General features: G+C 39.0%; 1 protein-coding gene across 2 annotated transcripts in view; it reads left to right on the top strand.

The window, feature by feature from the left end:
- The first annotated feature begins 1,860 nt into the window (after positions 1 to 1,860).
- LOC106089393 (octopamine receptor Oamb) overlaps positions 1,861 to 27,881 on the top strand; it is a 409,732-nt gene continuing 383,711 nt past the window's right edge. The window contains exon 1 of one of the 2 annotated variants that reach the window (XM_059363781.1): positions 1,861 to 3,062. The gene's annotated coding sequence lies outside the window, so the exon portion shown is untranslated. The remainder of the gene's footprint in view (positions 3,063 to 27,881) is intronic. The other variant, XM_059363782.1, reaches the window with a different exon arrangement.

Below are 27,881 nucleotides of genomic sequence, written 5' to 3'. Positions count from 1 at the left end.
TTATCGGAGGACACGTAGCGCAGAGGTAAGCATATCCGCCCATTACGCTGAATGCCTGGGTTTGAATCCTGGCTAGAATATCAAACAAAAATTTTTCTACTGTAGTCATATCCCCCTAATGCTTGCGACATTTGTGAGGTACTATGCCATGTTAAAACCTTTTCCCAAAGAGGGTTCGCACTGCCGCATGCCGTTCGGACTCGGCTATAAAAAGGAGGTCTCTTATCATTGAGCTTAAACTTGAATCAGACAGTTTATAGTCAAATTTGCTTTTTTTTTGCATTTTTCATATAGACTGATCTGCGGATCGAAGGTCTTAAAACCTTAACTTATTTCTCGACTTTTCTGTTTGCCCTTTCATATAGTTGTCATTAAGACCGATCTGCCGCTTTTGAGCCTTATGACCATAAAAGCCTCATTTATGTCCCGATTTCGTTTAAACTTGAAAGAGTAAGTTCAACTAGGCCACCTGATATCCGAATCCAGATCGGACCATATTTGAATATAGTGGCCTTATAGACTAATTTTGGACCTTAAACCCATAAAACCTTCATTTATTTGCCGATTTGGCAGAAATTCCCAATAGTAAGTTGAACCACTTGATTTTCGAAGTGAATATGGTGCAGATCGAACCATATTTCGCTATAGCTTACATGTAGACCGATCTGCCGATATAGTGTGTCGATCTCATAAAAGCCTAACAGATTTCCCGTTTTCTCTGAAATTTAGAAGAGTGAGTTGGACTTGGATTTCGATTGCCCCATTTGGGGCTTTATTTCGATATAGTTGCCAAATAGATCGATCTTCTGATTTAGGGTCTTAAATCCATAAAGGGCACATTTCCAGTAAATCGGATCATGTTTGGACATAGCTAGTCCCCAAAAAAATCTCTTTTATAGTCCGATTTAGCTGAAATTCGAAACCGTGACTTATATAAGACTCTGCACCTGAATCAATTATGATCTAGATCGATATAATAGTCTAAAAAATGTATCCAAGAATGGGGGGTATCCTGATTTAGCTCCCATATAAATCGATCTCCTATTTATACTTTTTGAGCCGCAAGAGGGCTCAAATATTATCCGATATAGCTGAAATACTTTCAACAACTGTGCCAAGTATGATCTAAATCGGTTTATGACCTGATATATCTCCAATATCAACCGATCTCCTGATTATACTTTTTGAGCCTCTAGAGGGCGCAAATCTTATCTTATTTGGCTGAAATTTTGCACAATAACTTCCACTTTGGTGTCCAACAGCCAAACCAGTATAGCCCCAATCGTGTAGCTCCAATATCATAGCAATTCTTATCAATTATCCTATGTTTGCCTATAAGCAGATATCGGGCAAAGAACTGGGGAGGGTTTATAAGATTCGGCCCGGCCGAACTTGGCACGCTTTTACTTGTTTTACTTCATTATAATTTTATTGTATTTTTTTAAATTTATTTTATTATAATAGATGTTTTACTTTATTTAACTACAGCAACCCTAATTCCACCATGGAAAAATTCACCCATTCCCCCAGAAAATCCCCTTTATTGGCTAAGAAAAGCCAAACAGCATTCTTTGAATGGCATGTTTATTGGAGGGGAAATTCTGTGCGTGTGTGTTTGCTAGAAATTCACCATACATAAACAAAAACCCCACTATGGAAATTGGTGGGGCTATGCTTTTTTTGTGGATTATATTATGCTTGTATTTGTTGTGCATGTGGATTTTGTTGCTGACTGCTTTAGGTGTCGAGTCGTGCTTTGGACCATTGAAAACACAACTCGTATTGGGCCAAACGAATGCCAGACAAGCACATGGAAAATCAGTTTGTGTTGAAAATGCCGACAAAGCGGTCATCACGCTGTTAACTCTCTCTCTCTCGCTCTCTCTATGTCTAGAATAGAGAGCGATAAAAGAAAACTAATTCACAAAAGACGAACGAAAACCTTGCGGGCGTATGCCATCTGATATTTTAGCCTACTGAAAACGGAAAGTGAATTGAGAACGACATCCGACAAGTGCTCATGATAGTGTGTCACTGTATCACGGGGTCTCAAGGTTCGAAGTTGCAAAAGGATTTGCTTTTGCCGCCGTCGCTGCCTTCAACCAACACGTTTGAAGTTCAAAGGCTGTAGATGTAGACGAAAGCACTTCCTTAGCAAATGCCGTTACAAGAACATCATCATTTGACAGCGGCAGCAGCAGCAACAGCGGCTGTAACAGCAGCGTCGATAGAGTAGTTCTTGTCTCGAGCGCATTCAGTCTACGTGGACTCTTCGTGGCATAAAGTTCATTGATAACGGAACAATTCGCAAAATAAAATGTCAAGTGTCAAAGTCAAAAGAGTTTTGCTGCATGTCTCTTTAAGGGCAAAACATGTGGCCAAGTGTTACAACATTTAAAGGTGTCAAATATTTGCTAAACCCTTAACTAAGTGAGGGCACAATGAAATTGGTTTCCTACATAAAGTGAGGAATTTAAATAAGTTTTAAGAAGAAAAAATTACAACAAAGAGCTTAAGCAAATATAAAAGGAAATCAGTGAGCATTAAACATACGCCTAACCAAGTATTAAATAACAAGTATAATGAGCCAAGTCAAGTAAATGAAAAATAAGTGTGTTTTCAAGAATTCAAGCCATACGTGAGAAATGAATGAAATTCAAATATTTAAGTATATATAATAAAACATATGCAGTTAAAAAGAAAATTACAAACCCAAAAGTGAAGTGTTTGTTTTTGTGCAGTTTAATTAAAACAAAGCAAAATATTTTATTTATAAGAAAAAATTACAAAATTGTTATAAATATTAAAGAAAAAAAATCTATATGAAATAATCAACAAAAACTCATACAGTATTTGCCGGCTTCAATAGAAATAATTCACAAGTTACAAATCGTTTAATAATTTTGATGTTTACACGTTTATTCGTCTATTTAAATAAGTGCTAATAGAAAGTGTTTCCAACAACATAAAAAAAAAAATTTAAAGAATTTTAAGAAAAATATTTATAATATATTAAACCTCAGTGTTACATACTTCTGTTTGTGCAACTGAAAGTGTAAAAGGTGAATATATATATATTTTTTTTATAAAATTAGAAAAAAGATTTCTGAGTTTAAGTTTACTTTTCTTAACGTTTTTATACCCACCACCATGGGAAATTTTATTTTCCCGATGCGGTCGCCTGAATTTGCTGAATAGCCAAACTCAAGATTTAGCTCATACGGAGCTAAATCTGGCGAATATGTCGGTTGTTCATATTGGTAGTCGGAAAGCATTATTTAACAAATGTCAACTTGTCGCTGTATACTGGTATTAAAGAAGTTTAGTGGTTTTGGAACCAATCGTGATTTGACTTTTCATAGGCCCAAGTGATCTTTTAAAATGGTTTTCACTGATCCCTCCCATACTCCAACGATATCAGTAAGGTCTCTGACTGTCAATCGTCAGTAAGGTCTCTGACTGTCATCGTCCTTGATTTCTTGACTTGTTGATCATGAGTTGATGTTGATGGTTGTCCTGGACGTGGTTCGTTGTCAAAGCGTTGTCGATCCTCTTGACATTTGCTTGCGTCGTACAATTATCACCAAAAATTTCATTCCGCACACATATTTTTATACCCTACACCACTACTGTGTAACACCCAAAAAGAAGAGAGATAGACCCTTGATAAGTATACCGATCGATCTACTATAGAATCACTTTCAGATTCGATTTTGCTATGTCCGTCTGTCTGTCCGTCCGTTTGTCTGTCCGTCTGTCCATGTTAATTTGTGTACAAACTACAGGTCGCAATTTTCATCCGATCGTCTTCAAATTTAGTATGGGCACGTTTTTCGGCGAAAGCCTGTTGAAACGAAGCCTGTTGAAATTGGAAAAAATCGGTTCAGATTTACATATAGCTCCCATATATATGTTCGTCCGATTTCCAGTAATAATGCAATAAAAAGGTCATTTGTTTACCGATTCTCTCGAAATTTGGTTGAAAGGATTTTCTTATGACTATCGACATTATTGGTGAATTTCATAGAAATCGGTTCAGATTTAGATATAGCTCTCACATATATATATAGCCCGATTTTCACTCCTAGAGCCATTGCAAGCGCATTTATTGACTAATATTCCCAAAATTTTGTACAACGCCTTCCTCAACGACTACCACAATATATGAGAAGTTTGCTTGAAATCGGTTCAGATTTGGATATAGCTCCCATATATATGTTCGTTCGATTTGCAGAAATAATGAAATAAAATGGTCATTTGTTAACCGATTCCCTCGAAATTTGGAGGGAAGGATTTTTTTATGACTCTCGACATTACTGGTGAATTTCATAGAAATCGGTTCAGATTTAGATATAGCTCTTATATATATTGGGTTGCCCAAAAAGTAATTGCGGATTTTTCATATAGTCGGCGTTGACAAATTTTTTCACAGCTTGTGACTCTGTAATTGCATTCTTTCTTCTGTCAGTTATCAGCTGTAACTTTTAGCTTTCTTTAGAAAAAAAGTGTAAAAAAAGTATATTTGATTAAAGTTCATTCTAAGTTTTATTACAAATGCATTTACTTTCTTTTAAAAAATCCGCAATTACTTTTTTGGCAACCCAATATATATATAGCCCTATTTTCACTCCTAGAACCATTGCAATCGCATTAATTAACCAATTTTCCCAAAACTTAGTACAACGCCTTGCTCGACGACTTCCACATTATCTGAGAAGAAGAAAAACGTGCTAAGAATTTTGAATACCGCCACCATGGATATAATTATCATCCTATTTTATTATAACTCTACTACTAAATAGATGTAACTATGGATATATATCTTAACAGAGGCTGATCTCGATCATATTTTATTTAGGTCCCGAGAACTCTTTTACAAGTAATAGATTCAGCGAAATCAGGCAATAAACCTGCATTTTATGGGATTTACACCCTAAATTGGAGGATCGGTCTATATGGCAGCTATATCTATATAGTCTGATCTGCATTATATTTTGGTCGGATGTCTGGAGACTTAAAACTACCCACTATTTCAAATTTTACCGGAATTGGGTAAAAAATAAAGCTTTTATGGGCTTCTGACCCATAATCGGCAGATCGGTCTATAAGCCACTGTTTCGAATTTCAACAAAATCGGGTTATAAATGTAGTTTTTCAAATCGTACATCGGCAAATCGGTCTATATGGCAACTATATCTAAATATAGTCCGATCTGAAGCATATTAGAGTCGAGGAGGCCTACAACAACTCATTGTTTAAAATTGCAGAGAATTCGGGTAATAAATGCAGCTTTTATAGGTTTCAGACCCTAAATCGTCAGTATGATCTATATGGCAGCTATATCTAAATATGATCCGATCTAAAACACATTTGTGTCAAATGTTGGAAGTCTTTGCACAACTCACTGTTTCAAATTTCAGCGAAGTCCGGTTTGAGACCCTAAATCGTCAGATCGGTCTATATGGCAGCTATATCTAAATATGGTCCGATCTGGATCATATTTGGGTCGGATGTCGGGATAAACAATTCGCTGTTTTATATTTCAGCGAAATCCGGTAATAAATAAAGCTTTTATAAGCTTCAGACCCTTAATCGGCAGATCGGTCTATATGGCAGCTATATCCAAATATGGTCCGATTTGGCTCTTTCAAAACTTAACCTGCGTGCATCAAAAGATGTATCTGTGGCAAATTTCAACTTAATGTCTGCTTTCCCATTTTCAGCAAACAAAAACTGCTGTTTTAGCAAACATTTTTGCTGTTTTGAATAACAAATTTGGTTGAGTGTAACAAGTAAAAGTGTGCTAAGTTCGGCTGGGCCGAATCTTGGGAACCCGCCACCATGGATTCTGCTAAAAATGTATGCAAAATAAATTTAGTTGAATGTCATAATTTTATTCTAATAATACATACTAAAGTACTGTCAAACCAGCAAAAATTAAAGCAGGAATGATCGAGAGACCGGTTTACATAGCAGCTATATGAGGTATAGACTGATTTGGACCGTACTTTGTACAGTGGTTGAAAGTCACAACTGAGCACTACATTCAAAATTTCAGCCGAATCGGACAAAAAATTGCGGCTTCCAGTGGCTTAAGAAGTTAAATCGGGGGATCGGTTTATATGGTTATAGACCGATTTTGACCGTACGTGGCATAGTTGTTAGAAGTCATAACGGAAGACTATCTGCAAAATTTTAGCCAAATCGGAAAAAAATGTAGCTTTCAAGTAGTCAAATCGGGAGATCGTTTTATATCCAAATCTGTATCGATATGGCTCATTTGCAATCCACAACGACCTACTTCAATATTAAGTATCTGTGCATAATTTCAAGCTGCTAGCTTTATGCGTTCGACCGCTATCGTGGCTAGATCACTCGCGACTCAGAACTAGAGCTGGCAAAACATCGATGGCACTATCGACAACACCAAAGTAAAATTTGTTGCAAACTAAACGAAAATAAGCAATGCGACACTGTAATGTAAGATACTTTGCGCCTATAGAGGGCGCAATTTCCATCCGATTAGGCTAACATTTTGTACAATGAATTCTCTCACAACTTCAAACTGACTTTATTAACCTTGGTTTTTTTGATAATGATTTTATACAAATCGACTCTCCACCATCGGATGGGGTGTACTAATTTCTCATTCCGTTTGTAACACCATGAAATATGCGTCTACGACCCCACAAAGTATATACATTCTTGATCGTCATGACATTTTAAGTTGATCTAGCCATGTCCGTCCGTCTGGCTAGGCGCTAGGAATTTTGCACAAATACTTTTTATTATAAGTGTGGAGGCCACCGTAGCGCAGAGGTTAGCATGTCCGCCTATAACGCTGAGCGCCTGGGTTCAAATCCCGGCGAGACCATCAGAAAAAAAATTTCAGCGGTGGTTTTCCCCTCCTAATGCTGGCAACATTTGTGAGGTACTATGCCTTGTACAACTTCTCTCCAAAGAGGTGTCACACTGCGGCACGCCGTTCGGACTCGGCTATAAAAAAGAGGTCCTTGTCATTGAGCTTAAACTTGAATCGGACTGCACTCATTGATATGTGAGAAGTTTGCTCCTGTTCCTTAGTGGAATGTACATGGGCTAAATTTGCATTTTCACTTCTTATTAGTGTAGATCGGTTGGAATTGTATAAATGGGCCAAATCGGTCCATGTTTTGATATAGCTGCGATATAAACCGATCTTGGGTCTTGATTTCTTGAGCCTCTAGAGGGCGCAATTATTATCCAATTCGGCTGAAATTTTGAACGTGGTGTTTTGGTACTTCTAATAACTGTGCTAAGTATGGTTAAAATCGGTTCATAATCTGACATGGCTGCCGTATAAACCGATGTCTCGATTAGATTTCTTGATATTCTAGAGGGCGCAATTCTAATCTGATTTGGCTGAAATTTTGCACGTATCGTTGAAGAATGACTTCTAAAAACGGTGCCAGGTATTGTCTAAATCAGTGCATTATCTGATGTAGCTGCCATATAAACCGATCCACCGATTAGAATTTTTGAGTTTTTAGTGGGCGCAATTCTTATCCGGTTGGTTGAAATGGAAAATGAAAAAGTTTGGTCTAAATCGGTTGATGCCAAACTATTTGGCATGGCTAACTGTGTCGAAAGCCTTCGATTCGTGCAGTGCCACGACGACCGTCCAATCGCATGGCCTGGGCTGATAGAAGCCTCGACAAATGCTTGACGTGATAGCATTCAGAGCAGTTGTTATACTATGCAGTCTTTCAATCCATGCTGATGCTCGGCGAATGGAAATTCTCCAACTAGGTTCGGGAGGAGTAGTCCCTCAAGCGTTTTGGCTATTGGTGAGAATAGGGAGATGGAGCTGTACGACGCACCCGGGTCCTCGGGTACACGGGCTTCAGTAGCAGGATAACCCTGCCCATCTTCCAGATATCGGGCACTATAAGAGTGTTCAAAGATAGGTTAAGGACAATTGTAAGGTACTCGACTCCAGGTAGATTCAGATTCTTCTGCATCAGTTTAGAGATACCGTCGGGACCCAACGCCTTGGATAACTTAGCGCAGCGGATGACATTTGTAACTTGGCCCACAGTAAATTGTGATGGCTGTTCTTTAGCTCAGAGACCCTGTCAATCTCGGGATGCAGAATAAATTGACGATTGAACAACATGTCACACCTCTTCGGATTAGTCACAGTTACGTCGCCAAAAGTGACTGAGGTCCTGTTGTCCCGTCTACCGAGATTCGAGAGTGTCTTTACAGTAGACCACAGCTTACCTAAACCGGTGCCTAAGTAACATGGCTTCAAGTATTCCAGCCACAAAATCCGCTTATGTTCGTTGACTACCCTGTTCATTTCCAGATTCAGCTCACTGATTCTGGGGTTAGTGGGGTTCGTGAAACGAACGCCATCACTCTCGTCTGAGAGTTCCACTGCCTGCGCCGGGAAATTGGGCCACACTTAGGGTATTTGACCGGCTGGTATAAAGCGAGCGACTGCTGCGTTAATAATGTCTCGGAATTTCCTCTCGACAACTAGCACATTCGAGGGGGGTGTCAGTTCGCTGAAGCGGCGATTGGTGTACTCTTCGAAGCCGACCTAATCGGCCTTCTTTTGATTGATACACCCCCGGCGCTCAGATACTATGAAGTCGAGTGGTCGGTTGATGGTGAGAACTATGGGGAGGTGGTCTGATCCCAAACATATGACGGCTTGCCAGGATACGTCACTCAGAAGATCAGGCTATGCAATGGAAATGTCTGGCGAGCTGCTGCACCTTCTGGTAATCCTAGTGCGGGTATTTTCATTCGCCGTGCAGAACTTGGAGCCTTCAATCGGCACTTCCAAAGCTATGCCTCGCTGGTCGTTACCTAGGGGAGAATACCATGAAACGTGATGCGCATTAAAGTCTTCTGGAAAGATTAGACGATTATGGCCAGTCAATAGGCCACTTATGTTGGCCTTGTAAGCTTGGCTATAACTGGGACACAACTACCAACCGGCGGAATGTACACGTTGTATAGCTCTATCTCGGCAGTACCGCACTTTAGTGCTATCCCCATGCATTCAATGTAGGGGTCACTAGCGCCTGGCGCAGACAAGATCGGTCTATACTGCAGGGATTGGTGTATCACGAAACGCAATCCCCCACCTCCATTGTATCCGTGACAACTGTTTAGGCTGCAGGTGTTCGTCAGCTTTGTCTTCTAGATCGCTGCAAACAATATGTTCTTCCGACTCATAAAATTCACCATCCCATCGATCTTGCCCCGCAAACCATTGCAATTCAATTACAAGAAAGATAAACTTCACGGCGTTGGCCTGGCAATATTGGAATCCTGGGTGCTGGTGGTGCGTATATTGTCGCACGGCAGATGTCGAGGGGGTCACAGAGTCCGAAGCCGAGGACGCAGAAGGCGAAGACGGCGATGCTTGTGTCCCACCGCTGCCTATGTTCGCACAGCACCTTGCAACATATTCAGTGCGATTATACTCCCGTAGTGATGTAAGGCCAGAGCAAGATCGAAAATGCTCTCACTCCATGCACCGGTTACATCTTGACGACCAATGATGGAGGCGGTTCTGGCAATCCGAACAGGAACAGGGTCCGTGGTTAAATTTTTGCACGGACCAAAAGCGTGTGGAGAAGGCACTCCGGAATATGCCTCTCCCATGACGAAAAAAGGACACTGAGGGGGAAGCCCTTGCCCATAAAGGACTCCATCGGGTCAATCCGGTGCGTACAACCGGTTGACATGGGATTTACTTCTTGTTTTCTTGTAATTTCATTTGGTTATCATCAAAGTCAATCTGTATACCCTACACCACCACTGTAGTATAGGGTATTATAACTTTGTGCATTTGTTTGCAAAGCTAAGACGGAGACTAGCTCTTCTCCTATTGATAAGTATACCGATCAGCCTGGAATCACTTCCTGATTCGATTTAGCTATATACGTCTGTCTGTCCAAGTATTCTTTTGATCAAGTTATAGGTCGAATTTGTTGTCCGATTGTCGTAAAACTTTGCATAAGTCACTTTTTTGGTCCAAGGACACGCTATTGATTTTGAAAAAAATCGGATCACATTTAGATATAGCTTCCATATATAACTTTCATCCGATATGAACTTTTAAGGTCGTACTAGCCACAATTTGGTCCGATTTCTACAAACTGTAGCGTGAGGTGTTTAATGAGAAGTTCCAATACGAGTGCAAAATTTTATCAATATCGGTTGATGCTTAGATGTGGCTACCATATATATTTTCCATCCGATTTGGACTTTTAAGCCTTTATTAGCCACAATTTGGTCCGATTTCTACAAAATTTACTGTGAGGTGTTTGATTTGAAGTCCCAATACGGTTCAGATCTAGATATGGCTCCCATATCTATTTTTCATTCGTTATTTCTACAAAATTTTGCATATGCTGTTTTATTTGACATCCAAATATGAGCACAAAATTTCATTAAAATCAATACAGATTTAGATAAAGCTCCCATATATATCAACCATCCGATGTGGCCTTTTAAAGCTGTAGAAATAACAATTTTGGCCTTTTCTTTAACAAGTAAAAGCGATCTTATATACCCTCCACCATGGATCGTATTGGTAGAGAGATCGATTTATATGGGAGCTGTATCAGGCTATAGACTGATTCATACCAAAAAAAAAACACGTATGTTGATCTTCATGAGAGGATCCGTGGTACAAAATTTCAGGTTAATCGAATAATAATTGCGACCTCTAGAGGCTCGAGAAGTCAAGATCTTAGATCGGTTTATATGGCAGCTATATCAGGTTATGAACCGATTTGAACCTTATTTGGCACAGCTGTTGAAAGTCACAATAAAATACGTCGTGCAAAATGTCATTTCAATCGGATAAGAATTGCTCCCTCTAGAGACTCAAGAAGTCAAGATTCCAGATAGGTTTATATGGCAGTTATATCAGGTTATGAACCGATTTGAACCTTATTTGGCACAGCTGTTGAAAGTCATAATAAAATACGTCGTGCAAAATTTCATTTCAATCGGATAAGAATTGCGCCCTCTAGAGGCTCAAGAAGTCAAGACCCCAGATGGATTTATATGGCAGCTATATCAGGTTATGAACCGATTTGAACCTTATTTGGCTCAGTTGTTGAATGTCATAATAAAACACTTCGTGCAAAATTTTATTCCAATAGGATAAGAATTGCGCCCTCTAGAGGTTGAAGAAGTCAAGACCCAAAATCGATTTATATGTCAGCTATATCAGGTTATGGACTGATTTGAACCATACTTGGTCCAGTTGTTGGATACCATAACAGAACACGTAGTGCAAAATTTCATTCCAATCGGATAAGAATTCTGCCCTCTAGAGGCGCAAGAAGTCAAGACTCAAGATGGACTTATATGGCAGCTATATCAGGTTATAGACCGATTTGAACCATACTTGGCCCAGTTGTTGGATACCATAACAGAACACGTTGTGCAAAACTGCTTTCCAATCAGATAAGAATTGCGCCCTCTAAGGGCTCAAGAAGTCAAGACCCAAGATCGGTTTATATGGCAGCTATAACAAAACATGGACCGATTTGGCCCAGTAAAGTATTTGTGCAAAATTTCAAGTGCCTAGTTTTACTCCTTCGAATGTTAGCGTGTTTTCGACAGACAGACGGACGGACGGACAATGATATGACGATCAAAAATATATATACATTCTGGGGTCTCAGAGGCATATTTCGAGTTGTTACAAACAGAATGACGAAATTAGTATACCCCCATCCTGTGGTGGAGGGTATTAATATAGCGTGAGCTGTTTCATTTGCCGACCCACTTTGTGCAGAAAATTTCATGAAAAACGGTCCAGATTTCGATATAGCTCCCATATATATCTTTCTTTCGATATGGCCCGTTAAGGCCATATGAAGGTTTTTTTTCGATATATTCGTTATTAAGGTTCTATTCGATATTTCAAAAGTTATGCCAAATTAAAGCCTGACTATATTTAAACAAAGGTGCTGTGTATTAAAAAAAATAGTACACAGACTTAGTGGTGTAGGGTATTATATAGTCCGCTCCTCCCGAATTTTGACTTCCCTTACTGGTTTTTTAAATCATTTTGGAAACCGGAAAAGTCTGTTGTCATTTGATACTCTTTTTTTTCGATGAATACCTTGGAAGTTGTGAAAATTTATGATTTTGTCTTTATGAGATTTAATTTGTATTGAAGGCTTTATCTTGACACAGAAAATTTCTTCTTTCCCAAATTAATCCGTTTTTCTGAAAAGTGGTATAATTAGCCAATGTATTTTCTAATTGTAAGTAATTTAGTAAGAATTTACTTAAAAAGTTCCTTAAAACCTTTTCTCTTAACAAATCTAAAATTGTTATAATAAGCTTTAATTAGCGTAAATACGATTAAAACAAAGCTCTTTAAATAATTGGGTGTACTGCTACAAAAAATTAACTCCAATGCCTACCAATTTCAGAATAACCACCATTATTTTCTTTAATTAAATTCTCTTTGCATGTAAAACCATTTTGGGCTTAATTAAACATCAATTGGAAGAGAACATGCAATGTGGGAATTTCATGAAAGGCATTTACCAATAACATTTTGTACTTTGAGAAGGCAATTGGTTTAAAACGCAATAGGTTTGAAATAAAAATTTTTTTTTTTTGTTTGAGTAAAGTTGGATAAAACATATCTCTTAAAAGGTGGAAAACAAGTAACAAGTAAAAAGGCTTTAAGTTCGGGCGGGCCGAACTTTGATTACCCACCACCTCCGGTATATATGTTAACCACCTTTCGTCATAATCCGGTGACAAGTGCATCATTTATAAACCCATAGCAACTATATTGAAATATGGTCCGGTTTGAAGCCAACTCGGCACGGTCTTCGAGTGGTCCAATAAATACAATTCACTGATATTAAATGCGCTTTTTATGGGCTCAAGATCTTAAATCGGGAGAAGGGTATGTATAGCAGCTATATGCAAATGCAAATTTGCCCATGAACATTCCATTAAGGAAAAAAGGGACAAACGTCCCACATATCATTGAGTGCTGTCCGATTCAAGTTTAAGCCCAATGATAAGGGCCGCTTCCTTTTTATAGGCGCTTCCGAACGGCGTGCCGCAGTGCGATACCTCTTTTGTGGATAAGTTTTTACATGGCTACCATACCAAATGGTACAGCACCTCCCAAATGTCGCCAGCATTAGGAGGGGATATCCACCGCTGAAAATTTTCTCTGATATTCTCGCTAGGATTCGAACCCAGGCGTTCGGCGTCATATGCGGACATGCTAACCTCTGCGCTACGGTGGCTTCCGCAGCAGCTATATTAAAATATGATAATATGCCATATTGAACACCGATATCGAAGAGCCTAACACACCCCACTGTGCAAAATTTTGGTGAAATTGGTAAATAAATGCACCTTTTAAGGGCCTAAGATCTTAAATCGGGAGATGGGTATATATGGTAGCTACATCCAAATAAAGACCGATCCGAACCATATAGGAAGCGGATGTCGAAAAGCCCTAAAAAGGTCACTGTGCCAAATTTTACTGAAATCGGGTAATAAACTGAAATCGGTAATAATATTATGGGCCCAAGACCTTAAATCAGGAGATCGGTCTATACGGCAGATATGTCCAAATATAACCCGATGTTGACCATACTCAGTACGAATGTCGAGGAGCCCAACGCAACACATTATTCCAAATTTCAGTGATATCGGATGATAAATGTGACCTTAATGAGCCTAAGACCTTAAAACGGCAGTACCTTAGGTTAGCATGTCCACCTATGACGCTGAACGCCTGGGTTCGAATCCTGGCGAGACCATCAGCAAAAAAACTTTCGGCGGTGGTTTTCCCCTCCTAATGTTGGCAAACATTTATGAGGTACTATGCCATGTAAAACTTCTCTCCAAAGTGGTGTCTCGCTGTGGCATGCCGTTCGGACTCGGCTATAAAAAGGAGGCCCCCTGTTATTGAGTTTAAACTTGAATCGAACTGCGCTCATTGATATGTGAGAAGTTTGCTCCTGTTCCTTAGTGGAATATTCATGGGCAAAATTTACATTTTTCTACATCCAAATACAGACCAATCAGAACCATATTGGAAGCGGATATCGAAAAGTCCTAAATTGGTCACTGTGCCAAATTTCAGCGAAATAGGATAATAAATGCGCTTATTATGGGCCCAAGACCTTAAATTGGGAGATCGGTCTATATGACAGTTATGTCTACATAAAGCCCGATGTTGACTATACTCAGTACGAATGTCGAGGAGCCCTACGCAGCACATTATTCAAAATTTCAGTGAAATCGGATGATAAATGTGACCTTAATGGGCCTATGACCTCAAATTGATAGATATAGTCCAATATAGCCCATTTTCAAACTTAACCTGTCTTTGGACAAACAAGTAAGAGCGTGCTAAGTTCGGCCGGGCCGAATCTTATATACCCACCACCATGGATCGCATTTGTCGTGTTCTATGCGCGGTATCTCTTTTTAGGCAAACAAAGAATATTGAATGAGAACTGTTATGCTATTGGAGCTATATCATTCGATTCGGACAATAAATGAATGCTGAACATTGTAGAAGTCATTGTGTAATATATCAGTTCATTGGGATAAGAATTGCGCCTTGTAGGGGCTCAAGAAGCAAAATCGGGAGATAGGTTTATATGGGAATATGGGAGCTGCAACAAGCTATAGATAGATTCAGACCATATTAGACACGTATGTTGAAGGTCATGAGAGAAGCTAAAATTTTGCATGAGGTGTTTTATTATGACTTCCAAGAATTGTGCTGAGTATGGTTGAAATCGGTCCATAACGTGATATAGCTGTCATATAAACCGATCTGGGATCTTGAATTTTTGAGCCAATAGAGGGCGCAATTTCTATCCGATTTGGCTGAAATTTAGCATGAGGTGTTTTGTAATGTGCCAAATAAGGTTAAAATCGGTTCATAACCTGATATAGCTGCCATTTAAACCGATCTGGGTTCGTGACTTCTTGAGCCTACAGAGGGCGTAATTATTATCCAATTTGGTTGAAATTTTGTACAACGGCTTCTCCCATGACCTTCAACATACAGGTCAAATATGGTCCGAATCGATCTATAGCCTGATCCTTCCATGTTAACCGATCTCTCTAGTTTACTTCGTGAGCCCCTAGAGGGCGCAATTCTTTCTCGAATTGGCTGAAATTTTACAAAATGATTTCTACTACTACTATGGTCTCCAACATTCAATTTAACTGTGGTCCGAATCGGACCATAGCTTGATATAGCTCCAATATTAAATCAATTTTTTTCTTTCATCTTTTGTTTGCCTAAAAAGAGATATGGGGAAAAGAACTCGACAAATGCGATCTATGGTGGAGGGTATATATTGGGTTGCCCTAAAAGTAATTGCGGATTTTTTTAAAAGAAAGTAAATGCATTTTTAATAAAACTTAGAATGAACTTTAATCAAACATACTTTTTTTACACTTTTTTTCTAAAGCAAGCAAAAAGTAACAGCTGATAACTGACAGAAGAAAGAATGCAATTACAGAGTCACAAGCTGTGAAAAAATTTGTCAACGCCGACTATATGAAAAATCCGCAATTACTTTTTGGGCAACCCTATAATATTCGGCCTGGCCGATGTTAGCACGCTTTTATTTGTTTATATTACCTCACTGAGATATCGTGCATAATGTAAAATTAAATTTTCCCTAAATTAATTTCCAATCGATAATCATAATAAATGTGTTATTACATTGACATATGGCAATAAATAACATCGAATACATAAAACCATTATCAGCGTAGAGTAAAAACAAATACAATAATTTTACCCATAGTATTTACTGAACAAATGCGTATTTCTAATTATTTTAATGGACTGAAAACTCATTTAGAAATGTTCCAAACATATGTAAATACGAGTTATTTTAATGTTCGAAACAAAAAAAAAAACAGGGAAACCAATTCAAGTGTTTCCAAATTTCCATGCGGAAACATTAGAAATGCACCATCTACAAAGGAAGGATGTAAGAAAAAGAACACAAAATCATTTGAACAACATTTGCAGTCATTATTGAATTGCAGTTTCAGTTTTTCTTCCCCCATTGACGTAATTTCTTAAGCATCATCGATTTTATGAAAATAAATCTGAATGGTTCTATTATTAATAGACTTATGAATGAAATTCATATTCATCATAGGCCTCATAAAGAACACACAAAACAAAATGAAAAAATTCGTCCAAAAATAATTGAATTGGAAATGAAAATGGATTTGCTTGAAGCTCCATTATCGTATTTTTCATTGTTCATCATGCACTGCCGCAGAGTTTGAGTGTATGGTGGAGGGGCTTTTTTTATGTTTCCCATTGTTTATTAACATATTTTAGCTTATCGCTTAAGTTTAAATGAATTTTATTAAATGGACTAATTTTAATGCAAAAAAAAAACAGATGAGCTGTTTTTTTCTGTCTGCAAAAAAGATCTGAATTGGCATTATCGAAGTGTCATTATATTAAGCCAAATGAATAAACAATAAGGCTTTGATAAAAACACATTGGTTTTTATGATAGTTTTTATAAATAACAATCGACGTTTTAACGTTACGCCGTGTTTTGTCTCTCTTTGAATAGACAAATTTTTTTTTTATTGCTCGCTATCCCAAATTTCAGCGAAATCGGACGATAAATGCGCCTTTTATGTGGCCCAAGACCTTAAATCGATAGATCAATTCCATATGGCAGCTATATCCAAATTGAGACTAATCTGGGCCAAATCAAACAATGATATCGAAGGGGCTAACATTACTTACTGTCACAAATTTAAGCGAAATCGGACTATAAATTCATCTTTTATGGTCTCACGACCTTAAATCGAGACATCGGTCTAAATGGCAGCTATATATAAATCTGGACCGACCTTGACAGTATTGAATGAGGATGTCGAGAGGCCTAACAAAACACACTGTCCCATATTATAGCGAAATCTTATATATGACAAGTAAAAGCATGCTAAGTTCGGCTGGGCCGAATCTTATATACCCTCCACCATAGATCGCATTTGTCGCCCTTTGGGGGCTCAAGAAGTAAAATAGTGAGATCGATTTATATGGGAGCTGTATCAGGCTATAGACCGATTCAGACCATAATAAACATGTATGTTGATGGTCATGAGAGGATCCGTCGTACAAAATTTCAGGCAAATCGGATAATAATTGCGACTTCTAGAGGCTCAAGAAGTCAAGATCCCAGATCGAATTTGAACCTTATTTGACATAGTTGTTGGATATCATAACAAAATAATTCGTGCAAAATTTCATTCAAATCGGATAAGAAATTCGCACTCTAGTGGTTAAAGAAATCAAAATTCAAGATCGATTTATGTGGCAGCTATATCAGGTTATGGATCGATTTGAACCTTATTTGGCACAGTTGTTGGCTATCTTAACAAAACACGTTGTGCAAAATTTCATTCCAATCGGATAAGAATTGCGCCCTCTAGAGGCTCAAGAAGTCAAGACCCAATATCGGTTTATGTGGCAGCTATATCAGGTTATGGACCGATTTGAACCACAATTGGCACAGTTTTTGGCTACCTTAACAAAACACGTTGTGAAAATTTTCATTCCAATCGGATAAGAATTGCGCCCTCTAGAGGCTCAAAAAGTCAAGACCCAAGATCAGTTTATGTGGCAGCTATATCAGGTTATTGACCGATTTGAACCTTATTTAGCACAGTTGTTGGAATTCATAGCGAAAAAACGTGAAGCAAAATTTCATTCGAATCGGATAAGAATTGCGCCCTCTAGAGGCTCAAGAAGTCAAGACCCAAGATTGGTTTATGTGGCAGCTATATCAGGTTATTGACAGATTAGAACCTCATTTGGCACAGTTGTTGAAAGTTATAATAAAATACGTCATGCAAAATTTCTGCCAAATCGGATAAGAATTGCGCCCTCTAGAGGCTAAAGAAGTCAAGACCCAAGATCGGTTTGTGTTGCAGCTATATCAGGTTATGGACCGATTTAAACTATACTTGGTACAGTTGTTGGCTATCATAACAAAATACGTCGTGCAAAATTTCATTCCAATCGGATAAAAATTGCGCCCTCTAGAGGCTCAAGAAGTCAAGACCCAAAATCGGTTTATAAGGCAGCTATAACAAAACATGGACCGATTTGGCCCATTTACAATCCCAACCGACCTACACTAATAAGAAGTATTTGTGCAAAATTTCAAGCGGTTAGCTTTACTCCTTCGAAAGTTAGCTTGCTTTCGACAGACAGTCGGACGGACGGACGGACAGACGCACGGAGAGACGGACAGACGGACGGACGAACGGACATGGCTAGATCGACATAAAATGTCACCAAGATCAAAAATATGTATACTTTATGGGTCTCAGACGAATATTTCGGGTAGTTACAAACAGAATGACGAAATTTGTATACCCCCATCCTATGGTGGAGGGTATAAAACTCAATTTGTGTTTGTTTGTTTGTGTGTTCCTTATAGACTCTGAAACGGCTGAACCGATTTTCTTGAAATTTTCACAGATGGTGCATAATGATCCCGTGGTGAAAAAAGGTTACAACATTTTTCTATATCTGAAGGGTGCGCGGACCCTCCCCCTTACCCTAATTTTCAGAAACGCCAGATCTCGGAGATGGGTGGAGCGATTTAACCAAAATTTTGTGTGCTCTCTTATAGTAACCTACAAACAAAAAATTGGTATCGAAATTTTGGATGGGGTACCTAGGGGGCCGCCCCACCCCCGAAACCTACCAAATATATATATATATATAGTCTAATCACGACAATATGGGACTCAAATGAAAGGTATTTAAGAGAAGAAAACTTATCTGATATCCAATTGTCGGACCAAGTGTTTGGGGGACCACCCCAACCCCCAAAACAGCCCTATATCGGACTTATATACCGACCATGGTAATATGGGACTCAAATGAGAGGTATTTGCGAATTGAATACGAATCTGATATCGAAATGTGGGATCAAGTTTGTGGGGGTCCATCCCTTCCCAAAAACTTGGGGTATGCGGACAAATTTACGACTGTAGCAATATGGGGCTCAAATGAAAAGTCTTTGGGAGTAAAGCACGAATCTGATATCAATATTCGGGAAAAAATGTTTATGGGCCACACCAACCCCATGAAGCCACCCAAATAGGACGTATTTGCTGACCATTGCAATATGGGGCTCAAATAAGAGATATTTTAGAGTAGAACAAGAATCTGATATATATTTTCAGGGCCAAGTCACTGAGTGGCCGCCCAAAAACACCCCCCAAAATGCAAATGTTTGCAAACTATGGGAATATGAGGCTTAAATGAAAGGTATCACGAATCTGATATTAACATTCCGGACGAACTGTCTAGGGGACGACCCACCCCCATACCAACCCTAAATACGACGTATTTGCTCACCATGACAATTTGGGCCTTAAAGAGAGTGGAGCACGATATTGATAGTTTTTAGGGCCCATACCCCTAACCGGGTCTTCAACATTCAATTTACTTATGGTCCGAATCGGACTATAACTTGATATATCTCCAATTGCATAACAATACTTTTTCATTATTCTTTGTTTGCCTAAAAAGAGATGCCGCGCAAAGAACTCGACAAATGCGATCCATGGTGGAGGGTACCTAAGATTCGGCACGGCCGAACTTAGCACGTTCTTACTTGTTAAAGACTGTAGCGTGATTTCCACAGACAGTCGGACAGACGGACGGACAGGGCTAGACGGTCTTAGAGTTTTACCACGAGCAAAAATATATATACGTTATAGGGATGGAATATACCCCCATCGGTGGGGGGTATAAAAAGATCCTCTTTACCCACCCTATTAAACCCAGAACATAATATATCATGTTCGAAGAATTTTTTGTGGTCATAATTGAGAAGCTTTGCGATTGAACAATAATTGGCTGCGTTCAGTTTTTTTTGAGGTTTGTTCGTTTCATGTTTTTTCATTCATCGTTGTTTCTTTATCCACATCACATTGCTTTATTGACAGCGATTAACACTTCATTTAAGTGTTACCTATGTGCCATGGTGGCCCGGTGAAATAAATGTTAATGTTGGCGTTATTTAACACCACCTGTGGGTGTGTGTATGTGACTGTATGCAATGCAATTGCATTGGCTGTGAATGCGTTTTTGCGTGTTTTTATTTCCATTCCTACTTTGTCATATTTGCAATTTGAAAATTCGACATTAATGAGCATTAAAAAAAAAAAACAACAAAAAGTGGAAAGCAATGCAGCGATGCAATTGAAAATGAAATGGGGCGAAAATTCAATACCATTAAAAAGCGGAGTGAAAATTCTACGAACATTTAACAGTCATTCAGTGTACGTGTAATTGCATAAATTTTCATTCGAATTTTTTTGTTTTGTTTCACAGGAAATTTTCGTTTGAATCATGTTCCGATTTTTTGAAATGTTTTGAGCATTGGAGGTTGACGAGAGTCGCACAAACGAAACCAAACACCCACAAAATGTCAAATTGTGATGACGACTAGGGTAAAGGCAGCAAAAACAAAGGTTTTTGCATTCTGCTCGTAATGCGATTCCCCAAAGGGCGTTAGACGCGTTAGCAGTTATGGCTCATGGTAAATGAATTTCAAAAGCGCATGTAATACTCCCCACTGAGGAATTTGCGATTAATTTACTTTGAGCACAATTTGGTTTATTTGTTGTGTTACATGGTTTTAATTTTCTTAAATATTTTCAAGTTGATTCAGAACATCTAAACTCTCTATGTAGGAAGACTCAACTCACATGAAAACTATGAATAACTGGGATGGGATTTCGAAGAAATCAAAGCGGAAGCCTTTATTTGGCAAATTCATTTACACCAAATGTGGGAGGTAAAAAAGCTAGTTTTCCCTCGAACATTCCATGAAGGAACAGGGGCAAACTTCTCACATATCAATCAGTACTTTCCGATTCAAGTTTTTGCTCAATGGTAAGGGACCTCCTTTAAAGCCGAGCCTGAACGGCGAGCCCCAGTGCGATACCTCTTTGTGGTGAAGTTTTTACGTGGCTGCAATACCAAATGTTACAGTACCTCACAAATGTCGCCAGCATTAGGAGAGGATAACGATCGAAGATAATTTGTATACCCTACACCACTACTGTGGTACATATATCTTCTTTCTTATAAAGGGTGATTTTTTTGAGGTTAGGATTTTCATGCATTAGTATTTGACAGATCACGTGGGATTTCAGACATGGTGTCAAAGAGAAAGATGCTCAGTATGCTTTGACATTTCATCATGAATAGACTTACTAACGAGCAACGCTTGCAAATCATTGAATTTTATTACCAAAATCAGTGTTCGGTTCGAAATGTGTTCATTCACCGTAACGTTGCGTCCAACAGCATCTTTGAAAAAATACGGTCCAATGATTCCACCAGCGTACAAACCACACCAAACAGTGCATTTTTCGGGATGCATGGGCAGTTCTTGAACGGCTTCTGGTTGCTCTTCACTCCAAATGCGGCAATTTTGCTTATTTACGTAGCCATTCAACCAGAAATGAGCCTCATCGCTGAACAAAATTTGTCAAAATTTGAACACATTTCGAACCGAACACTGATTTTGGTAATAAAATTCAATGATTTGCAAGCGTTGCTCGTTAGTAAGTCTATTCATGATGAAATGTCAAAGCATACTGAGCATCTTCCTCTTTGACACCATGTCTGAAATCCCACGTGATCTGTCAAATACTAATGCATGAAAATCCTAACCTCAAAAAAATCACCCTTTATATAAAAATCAATTTGTGTTTGTTTGATTGTGTGTTCCTTATAGACTCAGAAACGGCTGAACCGATTTTCTTGAAATTTTCACAGATGGTGCATAATGACCCCGTGGTGGAAATAGGCTATTACATTGTTTTGATATCTGAAGGGGGGGGGGGGGGGGCGGACCCTCCCCCTTACCCTAATTTTCAGAAACGCCAGATCTCGGAGATGGGTGGTCCGATTTAAGCGAAATTTTGTGTGCTCTCATATTGTACCCTTCAAAATAAAAATTTGATATCCAAATTTCGGATGGGGTACCTAGGGGGACTGCCCCACCCTAAAACCTACCAATCATATATTTAGACCGATCACGACAATATGGGACTCAAATGAAACGTATTTAGGATAAGAAAACGTATCTGATATCCAATGCTAGGGGGACCAAGTGCTAGGGGACCACCCCAACCCCCAAAACACACCTAAATCAGACTTATTTCCCGGCCATGGCAATATGGGACTCAAATGAAAGGTATTTACGAGTAGAATGCGAATCTGATATATAAATGTGGGACCACGTTTCTGGCAGTCCACCCCTTTCCCAAAACACCCCCCAAACAGGAAACTGACCATGGCAATATTGGGCTTAAATGAAAGGTATTTGAATGTAGAATACGAATCTGATATCCAAATATGGGACCAAGTGTTAAGGAGCCGTCTCTCCCCAAAAACATCATCCAAAGGGGACAAATTCACGACCATAGCAATATGGGGCTCAAATGAAAGGTCTTTGAGAGTAAAATACGAATCTGATATCAATATTCTGGAAAAAGTTTATGTGAGGCAACCCCACCCCCACAACACCACCCAAATAGTAAGTATTTTACGACTATTGCAATGAGGCTCAAATAAGAGGGTTTTCAAAGTGGAACACGAATCCGATATATATTTTCAAGACCAACTCACTGAGTGGCCGCCCATCCCACAAAACACCCCCCATGCCGGTCATGTTTACCGACTATGGAAATATGGGGCTCAAATTAAAGGTATGTGGGAGTAGACCCCGTATCTGATATCAACATTAGGGGCAAACTGTCTAACGGACGTCCCACCACCATAACAACCCCCAAATAGGACATATTTGCTCACCAAGACAATTTGGGTCTTAAAGAGAGTGGAACTAAATATTCATAGTTTTTAGGGCCAATACCCCAAACCTGACATATTTGCTGACTTTTGCAATAAGGAGTTTAAATGAGATTAGAAAACGAATTTGATACCTAATTTTGAGGGCAATTGCAATATGAGGTTTAAATAAATGATATATGGCCGGTTAGAAAATTTTCTTTCAATTCGTGCATTTAAGTACTAAGACATATAAAATGGTACTTTCTTTACAGAGTGATCTTAAGCTCTCAAAATTGGAATAATAAAAAATAAAAAATTCATAGTATCGATAGTGCCATCGATATTTTGCCAGCTCTATTATGAAAGTCAAATCGGAAGATCGGTTCATATGGGAGCTATATAAGGTTATAGACCGATTTGAACCGTACTTGGGACAGTTGTTGGAAGTCATAATAGAACACTATCTGCAAAATTTAAGACAAATCATACAAAAATTGCAGTTTCCAGAAATCAAATCAAGAGTCCGGTTTGTATGGGAGCAATATCCAAATCTAAACCGATATGGCCTATTTGCAATACCCATCGACATACATCAATTGTTGGTATCTGTGCAAAATTTCAAGCGGCAAGCTCTACGCGTTCGACCGCTATCGTGATTTCGACTGACGGAAGGACGGATATGGCTATCCCCTAATGGGAACATTATCCTGAGAAAGAACATTACCACCAGGAACCGAAAAGGGGCAAATTATCACACATAAATGAGTGCTTTCCGATTCAAGTTTAAACTCAATTATAGGGGACCTTTTTTATAGCTGAGACCGAACGTCTTTGGGGGTAATTTTTTAAATGACCATGCATGTCAGCAATATTGCAAATTTTGCCCATGAACATTCCACTAAGGAACAGGGGCAAACTTCTCACATATCAACGAGTGCAGTCTGATTTTAAGTTTTTTAAGCTCAATGATAAGGGGCCTCATTTTTTAGGCGAGTCCGAACGGCGTGCCGCAATGCGACACCTCTTTGGAGAGAAGTTTTACATGGCATAGTACCTCATAAATGTTGCCAGCATTAGGAGGGGAAAACAACCGTCGAAAATATTTTCTGATGGTCTCGCCAGGATTTGAACACAGGCGTTGAGTGTCATAGGAGGACATGCAAACCTCTGCGCTACGGTGGGGTCAGCAACATTAAGAGGGGATAAACACCGCTTTGTCCGATGTTCTTGCCAGGATTCGAATGCGTTCAGCGTCATAGTCTACAATGGCACGAATTCGATATCCGCATTCAGGGTGAAATCTCCTCACCCTAAAAAGATATTAGAGAGTTAAAGGAGGCGCAGCGGAGCTGGCCCGGTTCGGCTGGTAATATATATTTGTGTATAATTTTAAGCGTCTAGCTTTACTCCTTCGAAAGCTAGTTTGGTTTCGACTGGTAGACGGACGGATTTGGCTAGATCGACTTACAATGTCATAACGATCAAGAATATTTGAGGTGGAGGGTATAACAAGTTACAGGCAACCATAAAAATTAGCATATAAATATTTTTTTTCAGCAGACTTGTGTGCTCAAAACAGCAGACTTTGTTTGTTAAAATAGCAGTAAGAAATGGTAGCTAATACAGGAGCCCTATGTTTCCTGAAACTGCAGTAATGTCTGCTTTCCCATTTTCAGCAGACAAAAACTGCTGTTTTGAATAACAAATTTGGTTAAGTGTATACTTTGTGAGGTCTTGGATCAATATGTCAAGTTGTTACAAACGGAATGATTAGATTAGTATGCCCCCATCCTATGGTGGTGGGTATTAAAAGTAAAAGACGTAGCACGCCATGGATTCTACTAAAAATGTACACAAATAATCATAGTTTACGGGTACTTTACGTACAAAATGTGTACAATGTGTACTTTGCGTACAAAATTGCTGCCAATCCAGACCAAATTTAAGTATCTTGGGGCCGTAGAAGACTATTTGGAAGAACGGTTTATTAGTCAACTCAATTGCCTCAAACATAATTTAAAAATTCCTTCTGGAATAGCGGTTATACTCCGCTGACCGATGGATTTCGGTTCTTAGCCCGAAAGCTGGTTTTACATCCAAGATACAAAGTAAAATATTTTCCTACCTTCCATTTAATTTCTGATAAGTATTTATTCTTTCCATTAAACAGTTAAATACAGAATTTCAAAGAAAAAAAAAAATATATTGCAGTGGTTAAAGTTAAATGACATTTAAACTCTCTTTAAATGAAATGCAAATAATGGCATTTTATTCAAATGTGGCAAAAACATTTAAATGTTTTTATCGCAATAGATAGAAAGAAACACAAAGTATACACTCATCTACAAAGCAAATCATAGTTTACATTATAAAGGGTGATTTTTTTGAGGTTAGGATTTTCATGCATTAGTATTTGACAGATCACGTGGGATTTCAGACATGGTGTCAAAGAGAAAGATGCTCAGTATGCTTTGACATTTCATCATGAATAGACTTACTAACGAGCAACGCTTGCAAATCATTGAATTTTATTACCAAAATCAGTGTTCGGTTCGAAATTTTCACCGGATTGTGACGAAATGGGATTTATATATATACCCGAGGTGGTGGGTATCCAAAGTTCGATCTAAACCATATTTAGGTCGGATGTCGGGAGGTCTTAACCTACTCACTGTTTCAAATTTCAGGGAAATCGAAAGCTTTTATTGGCTTTAGATCCCTTATCGGCGGATCGGTGTATATGGCAGCTAATATAGTCTGATCCAAACCATATTTGTGACGGATGTCCAGAGAACTAAGACTACCCACTGTTTCAAATTTCAGCGAAATCGGTTAAAAAATAAAGCTTTGATGGGCTTCAGACCCTTAATCGGCAGATCGGTATATATGACAGCTATATCTAAATATAGTCCGATCTGAACCATATTTGGGTCGGGTATCAGGAGCCTATAAATAACTCACTAATTCAAATTTTAGCGAAATTGGTTAAAAAATAAAACTTTTATGAGCTTCAGACCCTTTATCGGCAGATCGGTCTATATGACAGCTATATCTAAATATGGTCCGATCTGTACCATATTTGGGTCGGATGTTGGGAGGTTCAAATATAGTCAGATCTAAACCATATTTAAGTCAGTTGTTGGGAGGCTTAAAATAACCCACTGTTGCAAATTTTAGCGAAATTGGGTAATAAATAAAGCTTTTATGGTCTTCAGACCCTTTATCGGGAGATCGGTCTATATGGTAGCTATATATAAATTAAGTCTGATCTTAACCATATTTGGGTCGGATGTTGGGAAGCCTGAAACTACTCGCTGTTTCAAATGTCAGCAAAATTGGATGAAAATTAAAGTTTTTATGGGCATTAGACCCTTTATCTCCAGATCGGTCTATATAGCAGCTATATCCAAATATGGTCCGATTTGGCTCGTTTAAGGACTTAACCAGCGTGCATCAAAAAGACGTATCTGTGTCAAATTTCAGCTCTATATCTCAATTTTTACAACAAGGCAGCAGGAACCGACGGGTTACCCGCTGAACTAATTAAGCCCGAGGCGACACGCTGATAAGGCGTATGCATCAGCTTCTCTGCGCAATCTGGCTAGAAGAACGCATACCCGATGATTGGAGCCTCAGCATACTATGTCCCGTACACAAGAAAGGAGACAAGATGGAATGTGCCAACTACAGAGGGATAAGTCTCTTCCCCATCGCATACAAGATACTCTCGAGCGTACTGTGTGATAATTTAAAACCTAAAGTCAATGAGATAATTGGGCCCTATCAATGCGGCTTTAGACCTGGTAAATCCACCCTAGACCAGATATGCACACACTGCGCCAAATCCTGGAAAAGACCCGAGAAGGACATATCACCACCTTGACTACAAAGCCGCCTTCGATACTCCTTTACGTTCAAAGGTATTTCAAGCCATGTCTGAGTTTGGTATCCCTGCAAAATTAATAAGACTTTGCAGGATGACACTTGCTGATACGCGTTCCTCAGTAAGAATAGGAAAGAATCTCTCCGAACCATTTAATATCAAACGAGGTTTCAGACAGAGAGACAGTCTATCGTGTGATCTCTTGAACATCCTGCTGGAGAAGATTATACGAGATGCAGATGTGAATAGATATGGCACACTACCCACAAGAGAACACATGCTACTCGCCTATGCCGACGACATCGATATCATAGGTCGATCACCGGAAATAGTAACTACAGCCTTTGAAAGAATCGAAAGAAAGTCAGTGAAAATGGGTCTGGTAGTAAATGGAGAAAAGACGAAATGGATGGTTTCAACTTCCAAAAAGTCTTGCACAACCGAGCAGATAAAGAAAATGGAGAAAGTTGGGAACCACAACTTTGAGATAGTCAGTAATTTTATCTACCTCGGCTCCGCGGTAACCGAAACGAATGACACCAGTTTTGAGATTAAGCGAAGAATAATACTGGCAAACAGATGCTACTTTGGACTAAGCAGGCCACCTCTCGACAGACGAAGATTACATTATGCAAGACACTGATATGGTTCTGAAGCATGGGTACTTGTGAAAGCAAATGAGGCAGTGCTTGGAGTATTTGAGAGAAAGATTATTCGTTAAATGTATGGACCAGTTTGATTTAATGGAGAATATAGGCGACGTACCACGAGCTGTATGAACTGTATGACGACGATAGCATAGTTACACGCATCGAAATACAACGGCTGCGTTGGCTAGTTCATGTAGTCAGAATGGATGAAGAAGCTCCAGCAAAGAAGTCTTTTGAAGGCAAGCACGGTGGTACACGTAAAGCGGGAAGACCACAAGCCCCATGAAAAGATCAAGTGGTGGGAGACATCTTGAAACTTGGTTTCAGAGATTTTAGAATGAGCTCAGAAGATCGAGGCGCTTGGAACGCTATTCTACGTTCGCTTAGTGGAACAAATATTCTGTCATAGCCAATTAAAGTAAAGTAAGAAAGTATCTCAATTTTTGAAGGCTTTA

Source organism: Stomoxys calcitrans, chromosome 2, assembly GCF_963082655.1.
Source record: "Stomoxys calcitrans chromosome 2, idStoCalc2.1, whole genome shotgun sequence".
Taxonomy (NCBI): domain Eukaryota; kingdom Metazoa; phylum Arthropoda; class Insecta; order Diptera; family Muscidae; genus Stomoxys; species Stomoxys calcitrans.
The sequence above is the reverse complement of the archived record's forward strand: the minus strand, read 5'-3'. Positions and strand labels throughout refer to the sequence as shown.